Source organism: Toxorhynchites rutilus, chromosome 1 (assembly GCF_029784135.1).
Source record: "Toxorhynchites rutilus septentrionalis strain SRP chromosome 1, ASM2978413v1, whole genome shotgun sequence".
NCBI lineage: Eukaryota > Metazoa > Arthropoda > Insecta > Diptera > Culicidae > Toxorhynchites > Toxorhynchites rutilus.
In genome coordinates, this window is record NC_073744.1 from 124,272,734 (window position 1) to 124,292,378 (window position 19,645).

Here is a 19,645-nt window from a genome sequence, read left to right on the forward strand (position 1 = left end):
TTCCCTCAAGACCAAGAGATGAATGGCGAGAATTTCACAGACAACTCCCCATTTTGAACACTATCTCCATAAAACGTTGTGTTTTGGTACCGGATCCAATCATCATTGAGCTGCACGTATTTTCAGATGCTTCGGAGAAAGCATACGGAGCGTGTGCTTACCTGAAAAGTTGCAATTTGATGGGAACAACTCACATAGCACTACTCTCCTCGAAATCCAAGGTAGCGCCATTGAAAACCCAATCCATTCCACGACTGGAGTTGTGCGGAACGCTGCTAGCAACGCAGCTAGCCGAGCAAATTTCAACTGCTATCAAAATCAATCCAGTGGTTTATTTTTGGACGGATTCAACGTGCGTACTGCAGTGGATAAGGGCAACCCCTTCCACATGGACAACTTTTGTGGCTAATCGGGTGGCAAAAATACAGCAGACTGCGGAGAATCGTACCTGGAACCACATCCCAGGATGCCAGAATCCAGCCGATCTTATTTCAAGGGGCGTGCTTCCTGAAGAGATTATTGGGAACAATCTTTGGTGGGAAGGGCCGTCATGGTTACGAGAATCCCAACGGCACTGGCCGATTCATCCAGTTCCAGCAAAAACAACAGAGGCAGAAGCAGAGTTCCGTCAGTCAGCGGTTAGTTGCGCGACATTGCAGCAGGATACTTTCACGGTTTGGTATCTCAGCAAGTTTTCATCGTTCACGGACCTGGTGAGGCGTACCGCATACTGGCTCCGGTTGATGAACATTTTGAAACAACAAGGAAAAAAGGAGAATTCACGGGATTTTCCACATCCGATAGTTCTACCAGCACGGCACCCTATAACTAGGATGATTTTTGAACATTTTCATAAGAAATTGCTCCATGCAGGTCCACAACTGCTTTTGGCAACAGTGAGACAACGATATTGGCCGCTACGAGGACGGAATCTAGCCCGTTTTGTGTATCACAACTGCAATCGTTGTGCTCGATTGAAGCCGACTCAAATGCAGCAATTCATGGGAGATTTGCCAGCGGCGCGTGTGACCCCCGGAAGACTATTTATCAAGGTGGGTGTAGACTACTTTGGACCCGTCTTCATACGGCATGCACCACGTCGACCAGCTTCTAAGGCATATGTCGCTGTGTTCGTGTGCATGTGTACAAAGGCAGTACATCTGGAGATGGTAACTGACCTATCTACGGATCGTTTCATCCAGGCTTTGCGACGATTTGTTGGAAGAAGGGGAAAATGTTCGGACATTTTTTCGGACAACGGTACTAATTTCGTCGGAGCTCGTAACCAGTTAGGGGAATTATCAAGATTTCTAAGAGGAACTGATAACCGAGAGAAAATAACAAGAGAATGTGCGAATGAGGGTATTCAGTGGCATTTCAACCCATCTAGTGCCCCACACTTTGGAAGTTTGTGGGAGGCTGCGGTGAAATCAGCAAAAATTCACCTAATGAAGGTTTTAGGGGATTCGGTGTTGTCATTCGAAGACATGAGCACATTACTAGTTCAGGTCGAATGTTGCCTGAACTCAAGACCTTTGATCCCAATGTCCGAAGATCCAAACGAACTGGAACCACTCACTCCAGGGCATTTTCTGATAGGGACTAGCTTGCAACAATTGCCAGAGATGAGTGTGACCGATATTCCGATGAACTGACTCAAGCAGTGGCAAGCAACTCAGAAAATTTTGCAGTGTTTCTGGAAAAGATGGAGGACGGAATATTTGGCACAATTGCAGGGGCGCACAAAACGATGGCAACCGCCAATCCAAATTGTTGTGGGTCGAAAATTTACCACCAACTCGTTGGAAAATGGATTGCATCATTCAACTGCATCCTGGTATGGACGGAGTCGTCAGAGTAGTCACTTTGAGGACAGCTACTGGACTACTAAAGAGACCAGTGGAAAAAATATGTTTGTTGCCCCCAGCATGCCAACCTTGCGAAACTTAAAAAAAACATGGCTGCCGGTTTAGTATGCGAGAGTTTTGTCTTTTCAGAAATTAGATAATTTAAAACCAAAAATCCAAATTTTTCGCACATGTAATAAGTCCTAAGTCCTAAGGCTCCCAAATAGGTTGATTTTGAATTAATTGAAAGAAAAGTTGATTTGATTTTTTGATTTTGAATTTGATTAATTGAAAGAAAATTTTCGATTTTCCAAATTTTCTTTCCTCCCCCCTGGAAGATTTTCGAGGATAAAAAATCGAAATTTTGAGCGCTTTGAGGCACCCCTAAATCATGTCCGATTGAGCTGAAATTTGGCACAGGTCATTTTTTGGGGCAGTAAACAAATTGTACATGGTCGGTTCTCTAAATTTGATGATGAAATTTTTCCATACATCCATTGCCATTCTAATGGTCAAACACTGCATTTGCACACCTTTTGAAGAAGTATATTTTCAAATCCCAGTGGAAAGCGAAAAATGCTGATTATCGAACCCACCTCAAGCGAAATAGAGGAACAAAGGTGTTTTTATTTTGTGGTGGGTATCTGAGTGGAAAAGAGAAAATCTGGTGCGAATTGGCAACGCACCACAAACAAAAACTGAAAAGCAAACAGGATTCCGCAGGTGAATGCAATTTTTGCGGCTTCGATATCAAGCATTTTGAATGGCTTAATTTTAATTTCCTTGAAAAATTGGAAAACATTTTTTTGTAAAACATTTTACCGAGACCGAGAAACAGTATATTGAATTGTATGAAACTGCATTTAAATTTAAAAAAACATGAGTTCCCAAAGATACAAATGAAGTTCTTCTTAACATGTTCGTCTTACCCCCACTTCCCCTATCATATTAATAATAATAACTGCACTGCCGTTCTACGCATAGTTGTCCTATGTTTCTTTTTGACAACTTTTTCTCTTTTCTGTGATCATGGTAGACATACAAGTGTGCTTTGTGCTGTGATTGTTGAAAAAAAAATTTACGTGTGAAATACTGTTGTGTGCAGCGAAAGAATATTTCGATCGCGTGCCCGTTGTGTATTTTTATCAGGCTAAGTAGAGGAACAGCTGGCACATCAGCTGATTCTTGTTTATTTCAATTTTTCTCGTTCGCCCCAGCGTGCTATTTTTCTCATATAGCAGCTGTGGCGGTATTGTTTTTATTTCTCTTTTCTGTATGGTGTTCGTTGTGTTGTGTAATAGCGTCCCGCTTTAATCTGTATTGGAATTGGCAATGGAATGTTCTCTGTGTAAATTGGGGATTGTAATAAGCGATTTGCCGGTTTGCTGTATCGGGAAGTGTAGCGGTGTGTTCCACTACCGCTGTACTTCTCTTACTAAAACAACGGCAAAGCTTATCACGGAGAATGTAAATGTATTGTTCAAATGCAATGACTGTCTATCGGACCAGGGTTGTGGTGAGCAGAGCGATGTTATTTCGGATGTGCGTAAGATAGAAAAAGAGGTGATGAAATTATCTTCACTCTCTGACTCGCTTACGGGCATGCGAGATCAGATCGCTGCTCAGATAAACAGCGCGTTAAAGTGCAGTATGGAAGAATTGAGACAAGATGTAAATGGGTCTCTTGAAAAATTGGTTTGTGAGAAATTCGAATCTATGACTAGTTCTATTTTAACAATTAACGCGCAAAATAATTTAGCTGCAAAGAATGACTTGCTCATTGAACCTGGTACAGTTCATTCTGAATCGCACCAGAATATTCCGAAAAGTAAGAAACGAAAATTTCAAAATAATGATGATTATAATGTACATCAAAATAAAATAAGTTTTGCGGATGTTGTTAAAAGTGCGAACACTTCTAACAACAATAAGATAATGGGTTATAGTAATAGTACTAGTATCATGCAAAGTAATCGTAAGACTCATCCGGTTATTGTAATCAAGCCTAAAGAGTCCAAACAAGCTTGCGAGGATACTCGGAAGAATTGAAGACAAAATTAGATCCAAGAACACACAAAATTAGTAATTTCAGAAATGGAAGAAATGGCTCCATCATTGTTGAGTGTGCAACTGGAGCTAATATAGACAATGTGAAAGATGACATCGAAAGCAATTTGGGTGAGAAGTATAGTGCTGTTGTTCCCATATCGGTGCCCAGATTAAAAATCGTGGGCATGAGCGATCAGCATTCCTCCGATGTTTTCATTGATTACCTCCGAAGTCAGAATGAAGGCATAGAAATAAAAGATGTAAAGGTTTTAAATGTGTACGAAAATCCACGCTTCACCTACAATAAGTTTACTGCTGTAATTGAAGTAGATGTTGACACATATAACTGTTTATTGAACGCGAAAAAAGTAAATGTGGGGTTCGATCGGTGCTCCGTAGTTCCTGCGATTAATGTATTAAAGGGTGTGTCACATCAAATTGCATCACGGAAAAAACGCTGTAGAAATTCGCCCAGTAGACCGATCCTTTTGAAAATTTTAGACAGTAAAATAAAAACTATTAAACAACTTTTGGCATTTTCTTTTTATTCATACTTCGAGCCCAAGCCCGTATGCTCGCACCTTCCTCTTTACCCCGTCCATAAGGTTCTGTACAACGTCAGGTTGTAGTTTTTTTTGAACAGAAATCCATTTACTCTTGAAGTCCGCCTCCGATTTGACAACTTTTGGGTTCTTCCGGAGGGCCTGCTTCATAATCGCCCAATATTTCTCTATTGGGCGAAGCTCCGGCGCGTTGGGCGGGTTCATTTCCTTTGGCACGAAGGTGACCCCGTTGGCTTCGTACCACTCCAACACGTCCTTTGAATAGTGGCACGAAGCGAGATCCGGCCAGAAGATGGTCGGGCCCTCGTGCTGCTTCAATAGTAGTAGTAATCGCTTCTGTAGGCACTCCTTAAGGTAAACCTGCCCGTTTACCGTGCCGGTCATCACGAAGGGGGCGCTCCGCTTTCCGCAAGAGCAGATCGCTTGCCACACCATGTACTTTTTGGCAAACTTGGATAGTTTCTGCTTGCGAATCTCCTCCGGAACACTGAATTTGTCCTCTGCGGAGAAGAACAACAGGCCCGGCTGCTGACGAAAGTCCGCTTTGACGTAGGTTTCGTCGTCCATTACCAGGCAATGCGGCTTCGTCAGCATTTCGGTGTACAGCTTCCGGGCTCGCGTCTTCCCCATCATGTTTTGCCTTTCGTCGCGGTTAGGAGCCTTCTGAACCTTGTATGTACGCAGGCCCTCCCGCTGCTTGGTCCGCTGGACGAATGAACTTGACAAATTCAGCTTATTGGCGCGTCCCGGACCGAACTTCTCGGATCACGTCTAAACTGCTTAACTACGCGCTTGTGATCTTTTTCACTGACGGAGCATCCATTTTTGCCGTTCTTCACCTTCCGGTTGATGGTTAGGTTCTCGAAGTATCGTTTTAGTACTCTGCTGACCGTGGATTTGACGATTCCCAGCATCTTACCGATGTCCCGATGTGACAACTCCGGATTCTCGAAATGAGTGCACAGGATTAATTCACGACGCTCTTTTTCGTTCGACGACATTTTTCCAAATTTACGAAAAATTGACAGTGAAGCATGGCCAACGTGATCTATACACTCTTATCTGATTATAAGCGAAAGCTGAAGATATAACTCCTAAAAATTTAATTTCTACAGCGTTTTTTCCGTGATGCAATTTGATGTGACACACCCTTTAAGATGCTTCAAATGTGGAGAATTTGGATACAAGAGCACGGATTGCAAACAAAATTTTGAAACGTGCTCAAGGTGTAGTCAGAAACACAAGACATCTGAATGCAAGTCAACTGTGTTGAAATGTGTTAATTGTTTGAAAATGAATAAAGAACGGAAATTGAATTTGGACGTCAATCATGCCGCATTTAGCTCTGAATGTTTAGTATATCAGAGACTTTTTGATTTGAAAAAAAGCAGCTTGCATTTCAATAAATAGCAACCAGGTTCCAGAAGAATTGTGAACCAATATTATATTTTGTATTTGAATATTGCGGGACTGTCAACAAACTACGTAGCGTTACGTCAGATTGTTGAGGAAAAGCGTCCATTTCTAGTCCTTTTGTCTGAAACACACATTGTTGAAATAGAATCATTTGATCAGTATAGTATTCCGGGATATAATGTTGCTGCGTGTTTATCACATTCTAGGCACACTGGCGGTGTTGCTATTTATGTCAAAGAATCAGTTCAAGTCAATCTTCGCCTCAACGAAGTGTTTGATGGTAACTGGTTCTTGGGCATTACAGTTGAACATGGCATGAAGATGGGTAATTTTGGTGTTTTGTATCATAGTCCCAGCTAAAGCGACTTGCGTTTTGTTGAAATTTTAGAAAACTGGCTTGAAATGTTCCTTGACTCTAGCAAATTGAATATATTAGCTGGTGATTTCAATATTAATTGGCGTGATGACTACAATTCGAACCATTTGAAGCGTGTATCCGATTTCTTCAATTTGAAACAAACAGTATATGAATTTACGCGCATTTCCAGGCACAGTAAAACTTTAATTGATCATGTTTATTCTAATTTTGATACTATTTACACAGTCACGGATACCAATTTGAAAATAACCGATCATGAGACTTTAATTATCAATATTGTAGATAATCTCGTGGTAAATGAAGATGTTGTGAAATTAAAATGCTGGAGGAAATATTCGAAGCATGCTGTTTCGAATCTCGTAGTTAGAAGCCTGGATTTTCCATTAGAGGTCGGTAATTTAGATGAATCATCAGCTGTTCTAACTAATACACTGAAAGAGTGTACAAATCGGCTTGTTACGCAAAAAATTGTTCCTATGAAAAACCCGAACAGCTGGTACAATTTGGATCTTTTACGCCTTAAACGTGAGAGAGACAGATGGTACAAGAAATTTTGTAGAACAAATGATGGAAATCATTGGAATATGTACACAAACGCGCGCAATATATATTCACAGTCGATTAAGAAAACTCGTTGTGAATATATTCAGAGGAAGATTGATCTGCATCAAAGCAACAGCAAGGAGTTATGGAAAATTTTGAAATCTTTATTAAAACCTAGTAATAGCAAACCGCGGTCCATAACTTTTAATGGCACACTTGAACTGTCTGAACAGGCTATAGCATCTAAGTTTAACGATTATTTTGTCAATAGTGTTTCATTGATCAATCAGTCCATTGAATTGGTTGATGAACCTGATGAAATAAAACAGCCGGTTAACAGTAGTTGTAGATTTGAAAGTTTTCACCCAATTACATTAAATGAACTTAGAACTATTTGCTTTTCTTTAGGAAAAACGGCTGGAGTGGATAATGTCAATGCTAGAGTTATTCAAGATTGCTTTCATGTCATCGATCACATCTTGCTGGACCTTAGTAATAAATCTTTGCTAACTGGGCATGTGCCTAAGGTGTGGAAGGAAATCTTTAATAGTTCCAATTCAAAAGGTTGCTGGAACGATTAAAGCCGAAGAGTTTCGCCCCATCAATATGTTGCACACGCTAGAGAAAATATTAGAAGTAGTCGTTAAAGGCCAGCTGCTGGAATATTTAAATTGCAATGCTTTGCTAATACCAGAACAATCGGGATATCGGGAAGGACATTCCTGTGAAACCGCATTGAACTTGGTGTTAGCAAAATGGAAAGAGAAATTAGAATGTAAAGATACCATAATTACTGTTTTCTTGGATCTAAAACGCGCTTTCGAAACAATTTCTAGGCCCTTGTTGTTGAACACGATTAAGCGCTTTGGATTTACGAGTACTGCATATAAATGGTTCGAAAGCTATTTAAATGACAGAACTCAACGGACTATTTTTAATGATACAATTTCGAATCCCCTAGGGAATAATCTTGGAGTACCTCAGGGAAGTGTATTAGGGCCCCTTTTATTTATTATGTATATCAATGACATGCGAAGAGTTTTACGATTTTGTGATATCAATCTTTTTGCAGATGATACTGTGTTATTCATTGCAGCTAATGATTTAGATCAGGTCGTTTTACATTTGAATGGAGATTTACATTCTTTAAGTAGATGGTTGAAGTATAAGCAATTGAAATTGAACATAAGTAAAACTAAATATATGGTAATCTCGCGAAATCGTTTAAATGAAAACGTCTCCATCGTTATTGATAATGAGACTATTGATCGAGTTCGGAACATTAAATATCTTGGCGTGATTATTGATGACAAACTCAAGTTCAACACTCACATTGACAATGTCATCTAGAAAATTGCCAAGAAGTATGGAATCTTATGTCGATTGAAAAACGATTTAACTATTTGCAGCAAAATACAGCTATACAAATCAATCATCTCTCCTCATTTAGACTTTTGCTCTTCCATTTTATTTTTAGCCAATGACACACAAATATCGAGATTACAGCGCTTGCAAAACAAAATAATGCGGTTAATACTAAAATGTAACAGATTCACTTCCTCATCTTTAATGTTGGACGCTCTGCAATGGTTATCCGTGAAGCAAAGAATTGTTTATTTAACTATGGTGTTCATTTTTAAAGTAATTAACGGTTTGCTGCCTCGATATTTGTGTGATCGAGTTGAAAGAGGAAGTGACTTTCATAGTTATAACACTAGAAACGCGAATGAAATAAGAACACCTAATTTCTTGTCATGTGCTTCACAAAATTCGTTGTACTTCAAAGGAATAAATGTGTTCAACTCGATGCCAAGACATATTAAATGCGCAACAACACTTACAGAATTTAAGAGGCACTGTATTTCACATGTAAAAGCTGTGTTCTCTTAACAGCTGAACGAGTTTTTGTTTATTTTTATGACGAAGAGCTTTACTGACGAAGTTTTATACGAACGGATAATTTAATGTGGACAATTTTTTTGCAGTTTGTTTTCAATATTTTCAATGAATCTGACGAAGTTTTTTTTTGAACGGATTATATTATGTAGATTATTTAATTTTTTTTTAAATCATCTTTTTTCAAATTTGTATTGATCTCTATTATGTCTGTCATGATCTTGGTGATGATGAACTATTTTTATTTTTATTTTGTCGTTCTTATAGTTGTATTAGTTTAAAAAAAAAATAAAAGTAGTCTACAAAAGTTTGAGCGTCGCGCGCGAGACACAGATATAAAGGATATTAAATTGAAAGTTTTTTTCAAGTGCCGGTCTAGGAATTTTTCGTAAAGGAAATTTTCTCGATTTCTCTGAATGAGGGTATTCACAGTCAATCTAAAACAAGGCTGGCGGTTGGACTTGTGCTCTGATGGACCACTTGGCTGCAGGGCCTCGTCGGGACCGTATCGGCTCTGTGGCGGACATGACTGAGTATTGGCTTTTTTGGACATTGCAATTTTTTGAACTTACATCTGTAAATAAAATCAGTTCTTTTTTCATGTTTGCTAAACTGATTTCAATGTTGAAAAAAAAAATTATCTTTTAGATAACTCGTCTTGCTCAAACCTCTGTAGGGGAAGGAGGCGGGACCATCATCATCATTTATTTATTTATTTTCACTTTTCTCCATAAAACGATGTTTTTACGTCTAATCATCCGGAAAACACAAAGAAACTTATAGTTTGCTCACAGCTTCTAAAACCAACATCAAGCTCAATTGTCCCATGTTGATATTTTAAGCATAACTGTACCACCATGTATTTTTTTATAGATCCATAATAAATGAATCAGTTCAAGTACAAGAATTTCATGTCACGCTTCCAACAGGGCTAATGCAGTCATTTCTGATTTGAAAGAACGAATTTATTTTCAAACAAATAAAAAAAGTTTAACAGAACACGTGTTCACTTTGTTAGTGAACGTCTTATAACAATGAGATTTAGATTCAGCAAAGGAATTGCAGAACACCCCCCGTTCGTCATAAAACGATGTTTTTATGCATACTCTTTCGGGAAACACAAAAAAACGTATTGTTTGTTTCCAGTATTTCAGAAAACAACATCAAGTTCAATCGTCCCATGTTGATATTCTAGGCATAACTGTCTCATCATGAATTTTTAAGCCCGTAACTAAGACTGATTGATTCAATTGAGGAAATCTTTTCACATTACATCAAACAATAGTTTTCGCCTTATAAAAAACCCAGTGTATTTCAGAAGCTTTAAGCTTCTGGTAGACAAATACGTTAGAAAATTTTGATTGCGTTTTTCTCAGTTGCTGATTTAGGAACATAGGACAACTATGCGTAGAACGGCAGGCTGTAGCTTCAACGCAATTTCCGAGAAAAAAAAACAACCATCAAACAAAAACGATCACTAACACATATTTTCATTAACATAGATGGAAAAAGTCCCATATATTGTCCAAACAATTCTACAAATTGAGTCGATTCATTGTTAACAACAGAAAGAATAATTCATGAAACTAAATCAATCCTGGCTTCCAGATCCCGATTCCACACACAAGAAAGGTCAGAGGCGGAAAATCTGTCCACATGAATGGTAGTTGTGAAACCGCGAAGTGAAGAACTAGGGGAGTGAGAGCGAAAACTGGAAGAAGGGGAAGAACGGGAAGAACTGGAAGATACGCGTCACTCCAGCGCAAGCGTTCTAAGCACCCTCCTCCCGTCCGCGCCTCTTTAGCTCAGTGGTAGAGCGCTGGTCTCGTAAACCAGCGGTCGTGAGTTCAATCCTCACAGGAGGCATCGATCTTCGAACTCTCTCGTAGATCGGAATATATTTTATTGGTGATCAAGCGAGCGAATCAATGCATGGATTATTACAACTGACTAGAACATGAGAAATGCTTGCTAATTCCAGCATTAAAATTCATAATCCGCGTTACAATTCATAATCCATCTGACCGCCGCCATCAACGGTGACATGACAATGCACTCTGCTCATAAAACGACTCAATTGTTCCGAACCCGTGTTCCTCGACCTCAAAAGAGGCTAGAACGCGCGCTGAAAAAGAAATGCAAATTTTCGAACGTGGCGCCCGCGAATTGAATTATTTCCTTCATGAATATATTATCGAATTAGCTTTCTCCCAAACCAGCGCTTATTTTTTTTTTGCTAGCCTGTCGTGCGATGTGGACAGATTTTCCACTCAATTCTTCTGCAAACGGGAAGTTTGTGGAGAGCTAGAAACGAAAAGGAAGAAAAAAAATCGCGCCTTTGTGTCAACCCATTATCGAGAATGGGTTATCCTTCCGGGGCGATTTTTTTTTCGCACGCTGTAAAAAAGTGTGATTTTTTTCTTGCTACTTCGCACCTTTCCCTTGCCGTCGTTGCATTTTTTTGGAACGTTGCAAGTCGCAGGTCGGGTTTTTAGCTAAAAAATAGAGTTATCCAGAAACCGTTCGTAGCGAATTTATTAGAGTTCGCATCTCGAGCTATACATTATCTACATTTTTGAAGATTTACTTCGATGAATCAGAATACACAATTCAGACGACTGTAAATGTGATTAGAGTTTATGGTTCTGATAGTGCACTCGATAATCACGCTCAATTGTTCCAATCTAAATCATGTAAGACCTTTACCTTTTCACTTCAGATCAAACACTTGTTATTCCATGTAGGATTCGAGCAAAATCGTCAAATATTTCGATAAGAATACAGTCGCTTTCGGAGATCTATATAATTGTTGTTAAAATTCCCAAATTTATCGAAGGTCCTAAATATTTGTTACCGGTTTTACAGATGAACACCGCCTAACCCTAACCCTATTCAATCGGAAACGGCAGACAACCTTCTTTGACGCTTTTTAAGCCATGAAATGCTTTTAAAAGTTAATTAACGTTAAACTTTATGATTTCACGTACCGCGCGCGAACGCGCTCCCCTTGTCTGGTCCATTTTCCCACCATGCTTATTTTAATCGCTTTCTTGTCCGCGGGAATTAGTCCAAGTATAAGATGTGGTCCTGATGGTTTTCTGTTCATTTTAATTTTGCATACATTTTCGTGCAACGGGTTTTTATTCTTAGGGCGAGAATAAAAGAATAAAGGAAAACGATGACTGTGCAGAACGAAAAGTTTTTCCGGCAACGTCCAGCGTGTGGATCCTATTGAAGAAAGGTACTCAAGCAAAACGCGGAAACTGTAACACAATATGTAATTAATTGCCGCGTGGATGAACTTTTTCAGCAAGCGATGGACAAAAGTTGAGCTGTCTTGCACCCAACCGGTGTGGGAAATTCTCGTTCTATTATTACTTGAGATACATTCGCCTCTGGGAGAGGATGTTGGGGGTGAGTGGTATCCGGAAATTATGTTGAATGATCTGACTGCACCCTGAATTGCCATAAGTTGTCATCTTAATTTCATCCCAAGGAAAACAATTAAAACAATCTTTGTCACTTAACCGTTTAAACATTCACTGAAATATTTCCACCATTTAAGAGCCGATTCGCATTGTTCAATGCAATCGGAACAATAGACGCAATGTAATTATATCCAGTTTCCGTCAGGTATTAAGTACTCGGCGTCTTCGCTTGCGACCTAACCTTAACCCTGAAGTGCAAATATATTATTCACTTCATATTTGCACAGTGTTTACATTGGTGAGAAAATTCATCATGAATACTTTTTTTCCGCACATTCAATGCTCATAAATGTCATGAAAAGAAGAATGATAGTTTGGGACACCTTTGCCACCGCTGGCGGATAGATAAGATGTCGAAAATTTCCCATGTAAACCCTGGAGATGCGTCGTCGTTTAATTATGAGTTGGTAAACCCGAAATAGAAATCATCCGATTTGAGCTATCTTTATTTGGTTGTATTTATCTCTGCCCGTAGATCAGTGTTATGTTATGGTTAAAATATTGAAATCTTTGAAAAGCTTCGAGAGATAGTTCGAAAATAAAAATAATTCGCATATGTTCTACAATAACATCATTGTTCGCTCAGTTGAATTTCGCGTTTGCGGAATTATGTTTTGTGTTCCGTTGGTGTGAAGCGAAAATGGCAATAAATTCTCAGGTGGAATTTACTTTTCTGTATCAAACATGCATAGTTTTAAGTGGAACGAAGTTCGCCGGATCAGCTGCTTAATAATAATCATAAAATATATTCATTATTAATTATTTTTCGCATTTCGTTATTTTTTTTTACATATTCTCCTCTCTGTTGAATACTCTGGTTATTTTACAATGCCATCCATCCTCTTAAGTGATGGTTTGTATTATAAATAACTGGTCAAAATGAGTTCAAATTCTATAAAAAATATTCAGTTTGAAAGCAATCTTTATGTTGCGCTCTGCTAATATACAGGGTTTTCCAACTTTAAATTCCGAAAGTAAATTCAAATGAAACACACTTAGAATTCGAATTTCGATGAAACTTTTATTTCAAATTAAAGTTTGGTTTATGCCATTATGTGTGAAATACAACATCATTCAAATGTCCACCTAGGGCTTCCTCGCTCACCTTGATCCGGAACAGGTAATTTTCGATGGCTTTTCGGCACATATGGGGCGGTATCTCGGTCATAACTTCACGAATGTTGTCTTCCAAATGTACAAGAGTTTGCGGAGAGTTGGCATAGACACGGTCTTTCGCATAATCCCACAAAAAAAAGTCTAGCGGGCTCAAATCGCATGATCTGGACGGCCAATTGGCATCACCAAAACGCGAAATTATGCGTCCCTCAAATTTCGTTCGCAATATGGCCATGTTCGGTCGTGTTGTGTGGCACGTGGCGCCGTCCTGCTGAAACCACATGTCATCCGTATTCATATCTTCAATTTGTGGCAAAAAAAATCGGTTAACATGCGCTCACCATTCACAGTTACCGTTTCGCCGTCCTCATTTTCAAAGAAATACGGCCCGATGACTCCACCAGACCATAATGCGCACCAAACAGTGACTTTTGGCGGATGCAATGGCCTCTCAACAATCACGTGTGGATTTTCTGAGCCCTATATACGGAAATTTTGGGTGTTCACATAGCCACCGAGCTCGAAATGTGCCTCATCGCTGAAGAAAATTTGATGCGAAAATTCAGCATTTTGCTGCTGTTGTTGTTCGTTCACCCAATCGACGTATGCCCGACGCATTCCATGGTCACCACGCTCTAACTTTTGTACCAGTTGGACTTTATAAGGACGTAGGTGCAAGTCCAAATGCAAAATTCGCCACAATGATGTGTTTGACAAGCCCAATTGCTGAGCATGCCGTGGAATCGAAACATTCGGGTCATCCTCCACACTGGCAGCAACAGCAGCAATATTTTCGGCCGAACGCACATTACGATGATGCACAGGTTTCACAATATCCGCTACGGATCCAGTTTGTTCCAATTTACGCACTACATTAGCGATTGTGTGCTCTGTAGGCTGTCCATGACGACCAAAATCCGTCCGTAATGCTCGAAAAACAATTGCCGGTTTTTCATCATTTTTATAGTATAATTTAACAAAATTAACACGTTGTGCGATGCTAAAACGATCCATATTGTAAAATGGCAGACATTCAACTAACGATATGACGCTTTGGTTGACAGCTATGTCAAACGGTTGTCAGCGCAGGGCTGTATACTTTCGTAAGCCCGAAATGGAAAACCCTGTATTAATAGTTCTGACAGTGAGGGTGGATTTTTATTGACAAAATAACTGGATGTTTTTCTCAAAAATAAATTTACGTGTTTTATCTTCAAAATTCGTAGTTCAAATCGTCCCCAAAGGTTTGGGCTAAAGTGCGAACAACTTTACATATAAAATATAAAATGGATAAAATGGGAATAATTATGTGGGGTAGGATGTAGGATTTAGGAATGGCTGATTAAACATTACTCTTACACATATTTTCTGTGCCGTTTGGATTGATTCAACAACATGATCACAAACTAAGAATCCATACTGCAGCATGGAATAATTCATGCGAAATATAAAAACAGCGACGTCATTACCTTTTTCATGAGATCACATAGAGTTAAAATTTTTACTTGATAAGAGCATCATATGAATATCTCATAAAATACAAGAATCTAACATCCATACCTCTCACGCTGAAGGTCACGAGTTTAATTCTCACTCCCGACAAAAATGGAAGTGAAAGTGACGAACCAGCCAAAAGTGTTGAAAGTCACTATAATACAGATGAGCAAAAAAGATTAAGTTCTGAGTATTTTGAAGTATTTTTGAAGCTTCGACGTTCTCAGTTGACCAGTTTCTGACATACGGATCAAGAAGTTGACAGATTTTTTTTTGTGTGACGCTTTTTATCATATTTTGTAGGCAACTCATCTCACCTCATATCGTTTCAGGTTTTTAAACGTATGACATTAACGTCTTTCAGTAGGGGTGCCAAATCAGATCCAAGATCACGTTTTTATTAAATAGTTTTAACGTTAATAACTATTTTGCAGCACGCGGATTCCGATTATTTGTATACCAACCGAATTGGGATTTTCAAAGGAAAAAATTCAGATTTATTTGATATACTATACATTACAATCCCCTAAATCTCAAAAAGCTCAAATTAACGAAAACTGGAACATTCCCATTTACCCATTTGTTTGTTCTGGGCATTTCTGTGCTTTAACCGCTCGCTCGGAATGCAAATGCAGTGTTCGTTCTACAGTCGAGAAAGGAAATATTGCAATTGGAGCGCCCGTTTATAACTAATTTGGTATCAAATAAACGATTCGTGGTTCCTATCACACAGTCTCGTTCTAGCCAGCGCGCAGTCAAAGGATTTTGTAAATGGCATTTGCTCATGCATTTGTTATGTGGGTTTGCGCCGTTCACCACTGTGTCACTCTAGACCAGGAATACTCAAACTATTTCGGGCAAAAGACCCCTTTTCCAGAACGAAGTGATACCACCGACCCCTATAGCCAAATATTAATTAATAGGGGTCGGTTTTTAGACCTGGTCGACCACCAAAATCAGATTTCGGTTATGTTGACCCCTGGGATATCAATATCGACCCCAAGCGATAGATATCGACCACTTTGAGAACCCCTGCTCTAGACGAACGTAATTTTACAGCTACTACCGGAGTAGTTATCTGTGTACGATGACTCTAGACAACGAGTCGTCAACAGTACAACAGTAATGATCAATTTGAGTAAGAGTGGTTTGACATTTTTGAAATTGGCTGCTCTACAAATCATAGACGCTTGTCAGTGCCACAAATATATATGAGAAGTTCATTCTTAAATTTCTATAATGTATGTTCCAGGCTGAGAATGTTATCCATCAACAACGTTGCGTAGCACTTGTGGGTGGGGAACGTAAATCGCTCGCTCAACATACAAATATAGTGCCAAAGAAGGATAATATTGCAACGTAAGCTACGTCTTTGCATTGGGTGTAGTAATTTCACTAGCGATTTGTATTCTCATTTACGATTTTGTATTTTGTATTCTTATTTACCGAGACCGAGAGTTTAGTTTAGGTTTTCAAATTGGCGTGAAAGTGAAAGTTTTTTCAAATGTTTGCAAAAATTGCCTACTCAAAAATAAGACGACCTACAAAATGTTGGTCGAAGAAGTAAATGTATAAAAATAGTTTAATTTCTCATAGAAAAAATTTAACAATTTTTTTCCAATTCACACTGTTTTTTTAATTAGAATTCATTTTTCTCAAAAACGTTTTTTTTATTTTAAAAAGAAATATATGAATATCCCACACAAAAACCAACAAGTCATCCACACATCAGAAGAGGGCATGTTACAGGGAAAAATGTTTCTTTAACAATGACTCGCGATCAATCTTCATTTTGTTAAAGTCATAATAGCGCTAGCGCTAGCTTTTGAAATATTTAACATTTTGCATGGAGACTCCTGCAAAACTATTTTGTACTTTAACCCTTTCGTGTTAGAATTCTTGGAATTGACATGTTCTTGACATATAGGAAGAAGATGATAGGACAGATAGGAAAAAAGTTTGCAGCTGATTTCAATTGCCAGATTTTACACAGAAAAATGTTACGAGTTAAACAATAGAAGTATTTTTTCTAGAAAAAAATAAGAAGGTTGTTTTAAAAATGTTTTTTTTTGTAGTAGGACCCTTCTTCCAATATATGGATGACTTGTTGATTATTGTGTGGGCTATCCATATAATTGATTTGAGAAATAATAAAAATACATTTTGAGAAAAAACGAATTTAAATTTTTAAAACTTTTGTCTGTGTTATTTCTTATTATTTTTCTTTAATTTACTAATAATGTAAATTTAAACAATTTTCTACATTTCTTTCTTCAACACTAGATTACCCGAGCTAGTTATTTTGACTTCTTTTCAATTTAAACTAGAAAAATAATTATGACACATAATGACACAATGTCCCAAAAAGTTGTGGCTTTTTGTACAACTTATTAATAAACGTATTGATAAGTTGTATAGAAAATCACAACTCTTTATGAAATTGTGTTATGAATATTTTTCTAATTGAAATTGATAAGCAGTCAAAATGACTTGATTGAGCAATCTAGTGTTAATCAAAAATTTCGTAGGTCTTAAAGCTCTTGAGTTAGATATTTTTGTAGCTGGTCATGCAATTATTGAAATATAATTATAAATATTAGAAATATGAAAAATACGGTTTTAAGAAAAATGAATCTTATCTTTTGAAATACTAAAAGTATTTTTATGGCCTATAGCTTTGGAGATACATTTCTAAGAAAGTTAGAAAAAAAAATCTTTATAACAAATATTTCCTAAACAATTTGTTTTCACAGAATAAAATGTAGGTAATTGTTTAGTTTCATTGACAAATATCAAAAAACCCAAAAAAAAAGTACTTTTTGAATGCATTTTTTCTGAAAAAAAATCATTCTTCACAAAAACGCGTATTTTTAAAAATGCTGAACAAAATCATGTGAAAAGCTCATACAATAACTAACAAATCATCCACACAACGAAATGGGGGCACTTCTACGGGAAAACAATTTTTCAAACAACAACCTTTACATGCTGTATTTTTTTCAAAGAAAACATGAAAAGTTGTTGAAACAGTTTCCTCGTAGAAGTACCAATCTTCCAATGTATAGATTACTTGTTGGTAATTGTGTGGGCTATTAATATAGACGGATATCATTCCAAGTTAAATAATTTCCTAGATTTCATTCTCTTACCAACATTTGGTAGATCCTATATTTTTGAGATCAAATTTTTCGAAATAAAAAATTGAAAAAAACTCAACATTACAAAAAAAATCACTCAAAATCTATAAGACCTACGAAATGTTGGTTAGAGAATGTAATGTAGAAAATAATTTTAATTTTCATAAATTTCATCGAAAAAAAAAGTTTTGAAAATTAAAATTAATTATCCTCATTTTTTTTTAAATTCTAAAAAAAAAGATATGAATATTCCTTACAATTCTCAACAAGTCACCTATACAACGGAAGATTGGCACTTCCACAGGGAAAGAGTTTTTTCTAACATCAACAACAACAACAAAATGCTGTAGATATTACAGTTTTTGAGTTGAACATTTTTGTAAAAAATAAAGAGAAAGAGAAAAAATTGAACAAGTAGTCTACTTCTTTTTCGAAGATTTCAAGTATGCAAAGTTGTTTGAATGACCAATGTCATGACCAAAACGTTTCACTGCAATCTGAGATGTTGCTGCTAATGGCTAGTCGAGTTGGGATGAAATTTATCTATAATTGTCGATAATTGTTGATAGAATTTCTACGTTTTGAGGAAAACGAATTAAAATTTTTAAAACTATTTTCAGCGTTATGTTTATTATTTGAAGTGCGAATGAAAAATTGATTTTCTACATTTCTCTCTTTAATCAAAATTTCGCTGGGGTTTAGTTAATTTTTTTGGTAAAAATTTAAGAATTATTTAAACTATTTCAAAATTATTTAAAAATTTTCTAACTTTTCTGAGGGGATTTTCTTACTATTGAACTGTACGTTAACTGTCTATTTTTTAGCGAAACATTTTATTTGTTTTTTTGTTTTCTGATTTCGATTATATACGAATCCTGTATATAATGGAGTCCAAAAAAAATTTTTTAATTCGTTTTTCATGTATGTATTTTTGGTTTTTTTAATATAAATTTGAAGAATTTGATGTTTGATTCATCCCCTAAAGTCAGAAAACACCTCTCACATGAAAAAAATATTTTTTTTTCCAGAAAATCTCAAGAGGTGATGGATGATTATAATTGATGAAAAAAATCCTTATACGCGTATGTTCGAATTTCAACAATGACAGAGTTATAGAACTTTTTTTTTGTTTTGGACTCGGTTGCCTCGAACTGGCTCTACATTAAAAAGTACGCTACTGAAGACGATTCTGCTTTCACTTGAAAGATGAGAAATTTTAGTACAGGGTATAGTAGTGGAACATCTAAATTAGTGGACTTTAATGACATTTTGGAAGTGAAAAACTTGGAAGTTAATAATTTTTAATGTGTTATTATTAACTTTGTCCTGAAAATTTATATTAAACTTGATTTTATCAATTAAATTGAAGCTTTCTAATCGTTTTACAATTTGTTCGTTGACACTCAACTTCTATGCTTCTTAATTCGGCTGCAATATCGATTTAAACATTTCCTGGTGAAAATGCAAGCAAAATCTTCGAAAATCACGTCTTTTACCACACTATACATGTAATAGCCACTTAAATTTCACCTTAACGTTGAGAGGTTACATTCTTTCTTAACCCTCTACCGACCAATTTTTTTATTTTTCTTAAAAAACCTACTCCACTTTTATCTCGAATTTCCGATTTTAAACACAAAATACTCCTAGCAGAAAGCTGCCAGCATAAAAACAATTTGTATGTGTGATAGATGAAAATATTCTAAGGACGTTCTAG

The 19,645-nt window shown here is 37.1% G+C and overlaps 2 protein-coding genes and 1 non-coding gene across 4 annotated transcripts in view; 2 read left to right on the forward strand and 1 right to left on the reverse strand.

Moving 5' to 3' along the window:
* Positions 1–19,645, forward strand: part of LOC129761275 (uncharacterized) — a 543,642-nt gene that overhangs the window by 85,165 nt on the left and 438,832 nt on the right. The gene's annotated exons all lie outside the window — the stretch shown is intronic.
* Positions 1–19,645, reverse strand: part of LOC129761280 (uncharacterized) — a 237,918-nt gene that overhangs the window by 63,793 nt on the left and 154,480 nt on the right. The window lies entirely within an intron of this gene.
* On the forward strand, positions 10,488–10,559 carry Trnat-cgu (transfer RNA threonine (anticodon CGU)). The gene has a single exon. It is a non-coding gene; the product is annotated as a tRNA-Thr (tRNA).